This window comes from Episyrphus balteatus, chromosome 1, assembly GCF_945859705.1.
Source record: "Episyrphus balteatus chromosome 1, idEpiBalt1.1, whole genome shotgun sequence".
Classification (NCBI taxonomy): Eukaryota; Metazoa; Arthropoda; class Insecta; order Diptera; family Syrphidae; genus Episyrphus; species Episyrphus balteatus.
In genome coordinates, this window is record NC_079134.1 from 101,960,659 (window position 1) to 101,965,221 (window position 4,563).

Here is a 4,563-nt window from a genome sequence, read left to right on the forward strand (position 1 = left end):
CTTCATCTTTAGAAGATAAAACCAGAATCATTTCTTATGATCCTTCAACTGATGAAGAAACACATTTTACCGTTTCCAATTTTATGGAAACTATTGGGGCCTTAAGTGATTCCGACTTCCAATCGCATTTCAGGCTGAGAAGATTAACCGCGGAGCAATTGATTGGTGAGTAATCTCTCCTATTAACAAAAAAAAAAATTCACTTTTTTCAGTAAAATATGCTCTATCTGCCTGCTTTCTTTCCATCATCACCATCAAATCATGGAGGGAAACCAAAAACTAAAGCCAGGAAGGAAATATCCCATTATGTTTGGTATATAAGTAATACCATTACATTTAGGCAATTGGGCAGTTGGACGTGTGAGCAGCTGGTTAGTTTTAGTGGGACATGAATATATCAAGTGGCCTTAAGGAGATGTTGTTGAACAAACTTGCTCCAGATTTGAATCCAGAAAGAGAATACCGGGTGTGATTGGTGCTATAGATTGCACCCACATTACAATTGCCGCTCCAAGGATCAACAAAGAATGCTATTACGATCGAAAGCAAAATTTTTCTATCGTTTTGTAGGCGGTTGTCAATGCAGACAAAATGTTCTCCGACGTATGCTGCGGTGAACCTGGTTCCCTGCATGACATTGGGGTTCTCAGAAGATCGGGATTATATCATCAAGTACAAGCAAGCTTCACCCGTCTATTTCCATCCAACACATTTATTTTGGGTGATTCAGCCTATGCGGATTCGAATTGGATCGTCCCACCGTATAAGGACTACGGCCAATTAAACGATCAACAGAAGATTTTTTAATATTTTTTTTTTATTTTAAGTATTTTTTTTAGAAAACTGCCCCTCCCGCCAAAACGGGGGGACAATGACTCCCCCTCCCATATTAACAATGATTGTGTTTAATTCCTCTACAAAATCTCGTTATCAGTTCTTGGTACTTAAGTTATCGTACTTTCCCCTCAAATGTTTCTGTTTTACTTGAGTAAAACTAAAAATGCGAAAAAAAGATAGATTAAAATGGCCATACTTCGGTTAATTTTCAATGAAATTAGTGAGTACAGCGTTTTGAAGGAAATTTAATCTTCTTTTTTTCTTTGGAGCAACGTTTATGTCTATCTCAACCCAAAAAAAATGTACAAGTAAAAAAGCAAAAAAACTCAAAAAATCTTTTTTTTTTTGATATTTTTTTTATGATTGTTTCGACTATTTTGGTACCTATGGAAATTTTGTTTTTAAATTTTTAAAAAACATTATTCCATTAGGAAATTAATCTACAAAAAGTTTTATGTGCAATATATCAAAATTTTGCTTGGTTTACGAGGTATATTGAAAAACAAAAAAAGGGGGCTTTTGCACCCCTATCTTCAGTTTCCACCCTCTCATTTAATAGCACTCCGCGGTTTTATCTTCTTTTATAACCCATTGAATGATTCCTGCAATAAAAACCCGTGAACGTCCTACACGGAGAAAAAATAAGGTATGTACCACCTTATTTCTGGTACATTTAACTATAATGTAAAGTTAATATAGGGATGACTCCCCAATAAGATCAATTTTACCTTACTGTTCTAGTAAATTCGTAGCTTCTGATTTACTTTACAGTAAAGCATTTTTTAGTATGAATTTCAAACAAAAATTACTAGAAATAAGGTACATATTTTACCTTACTGTAATGCTGAAAATACTACTTTTTAAAGTAACTTGAACTAGTATGGAAGGTAAATAATTCATGAGTAAATAAAGCCAATTTCATATTATTAATAATAGTTTCCTAAAGAAAATTGTAGTGCATGAATCTTCCAATATTAAAATAAAATAAAAGTAATAGTTATTATTGAAAAACATAACTTGGGTAAAATTACGCGCAATTGCTCCTCAAAGCCGTTTAGGAGGAAGTATGTGTGACCCAGTTATGTTTTTCAATAATTGTTATTACTTTTATTTTATTATAATATTGGTAGATTCATGCATTACAATTTTCTTTAGGAAACTATCATTAATAATATGAAATTACCTTAATTTGTTAAGAATATGCCAGCTGCAATTGCGGAAAAAACGATGCTCAAAATAAGACAAAGTAAGTCGTTGAAACAAAACTATATTTTCAAAAGGAAAAAAACGCAATGATTTCAAATTCTGGTGTAAGACTTCGTGTCCAGAAAATCAAAGATTAAATCCTCTTGTACATGAAATAGTGCTCATCTATTAGACATTTCATGTTCAGACTTGTCGACATGCAAAAAATCATTTACATTGGAGGCTACAAAGAGAATAATTATAGTTTGTTTTTGTTAATGGTTTAATTATTAAAAAAATTTCACACAGTTACAAATTATAAAAACAAATTGGAAACGACATGTCCACTTACTTTTTACAATTATTCCGCACTTAACTATGATAAAAAAAAATAAAGGGATAACAAAATGGCGCACTTTTCAATGACAGTACCCATGAGTTTTTTTTTGTATCTAGGGTACTGTACTGTAAGGTAAAACTTGCAAAATCTACCCATAAATCACTCAAATACTTTTAACTAGAATTTTAAAGTAAAAAAAGTGATACAATTTTGTAGTTGAAAATAAATTTTACTTTACATAATGAAAATATTACTACAGATAAAGTTTGTACTACTATATTTTGTTCACTATAATTTACTTGTAAAAATTACTTTACGGAGCCAGTAAAAGTTCAATACGTAAGATAAATTTTATTAAAAATCTAAGGTTTTTTACTTTAAATATCTTACTAGTCATTTGGAGTAACAAATACTAGATTCATTTTTCTCCGTGTAGTTCCTTTCTAAACTACATAATCAATAGCCTAATGTATATATATCTAATTATAAGTCCGATATGAGGCATCGGAGTACATGTGTACAAAATAGATGGGGAAGAGCCGACATCGAGCAATCGATTTTGGGAGTTGTTTATCAAAACTATCTATATCTCGAAAACGAAGCGAGATATGGAAAAAATGTATTTAATCTTTTTGTCTTATATTATCATGAGGAGTCTAAAAAAGTAATTTGTGATTCACAGAAATCTGATTTACGATTTTTGAAAATATCGAAAATACGTTTTTGTCTTATACTCCAGTCAAAGCGTCGGAAAAAAAGGCCTCACCTTGCGCAGAGAGGCACTGTCAGTTTATATTTCATGGATCGATAGGGGTATATTCAAAAGGCTTAAACCCAATTTCTCACTAAATGATCATTCTTTTTAGCGGAGTTATTCACAAAAATGCATTTTTTGGGATATTTTACTTCTAAGCTAATATCTTTGCTCCAGATTGTCGCAGACCAAAACCTAAACATACATTCTCTTCCTTATAATATTTTCTATCGTTATATGTAATTTCATTGTATTTGAGTGAGTAAATATAAAATGGCAACCATTTAAAGTCAAATTCTTGTTGTAAAAAAACACATTTTTGTCATTATTTCGAAAAAAGCTTATATCATGATTGACATTTTTCTAACCTATTTTGTAGCCCTGTTTATGTCCTGCATTTTACAGAAAAAATGAGCTCTTTAGCACCAAAGATGGCCGAGCTATTGATAAATGAACGCATGCAAAACCGGTGTGAAAACACCCAGAAATATCGTTTTTTGGGAATAACTCGACTTCAGAATGTCCTACGGCAAAAAATAAAGCAATGAATTGTTCGTTACAACATTTTCTATCAATTTAGTGCACAATCTTTTTGTTGAAACAAATAAAAAATAAGTAATATTAAGTCAAAGTCGTTTTTTTGTTTAGCAAACTCTTGCCTTATTATTTTGCAAACGGTGCGAGTATTGGCTAAGAAAATAAAATATTATTGTAGTCCTTTAAATTATCTACAATTTAAAAAAAAATTTAGCTTTCTACGACCCACGGGAGCCGAGCGGTCGTAGATATCATCATGATATAAGCTTTTTTCGAAATAATGACAAAAATGTGTTTTTTAACAACAAGTATTTGACTTTAAATGGCTGCCATTTTATATTTACTCAGTCAAATACAATGACATTACATATAACGATAGAAAATATTATAAGGAAGAGAATGTATTTTTATTTTTTGGTCTACGACAATCTGGAGCAAAGATATTAGCTTAGAAGTAAAATATCCCAAAAAATGCATTTTTGTGAATAACTCCGCTAAAAAGAATGATCAGGTGGTGAGAAATTGGGTTTAAGCCTTTTAAATATACCCCTATCGATCCATGAAATAAAAACTGACAGTGCCTCTCAGCGCAAGGTCCAATGACGCTTTGACTGGAGTACTATAAATCTGAACAAAAAAAATATTGTATGGGGGCCGCAGCTATTCACAAAAACCCTTAAGGGATTCTGATAAATAGCATATTGAGCGAGGTCCTAAGCACCATTTTACGAAGGATACATGCGGATACATTTTTAAAACGCTTGACGAAGTCAGAACAAATAATTGAAATAAAGGGCCTAAGGTCTTGAAACAAAATTAAATTTTCTTCCATTTTAAGACTTAACAATACATTTGTTTTTATGGTAACATCATAATAGAATACCAAAAAATAATAAAAAAAAAATGTTTG

At 31.4% G+C, this 4,563-nt stretch overlaps 1 pseudogene; it reads left to right on the plus strand.

The window, feature by feature from the left end:
• The first annotated feature begins 218 nt into the window (after window positions 1-218).
• Window positions 219-807, plus strand: LOC129909291 (uncharacterized; annotated as a pseudogene).
• Window positions 808-4,563: the final 3,756 nt, after the last annotated feature.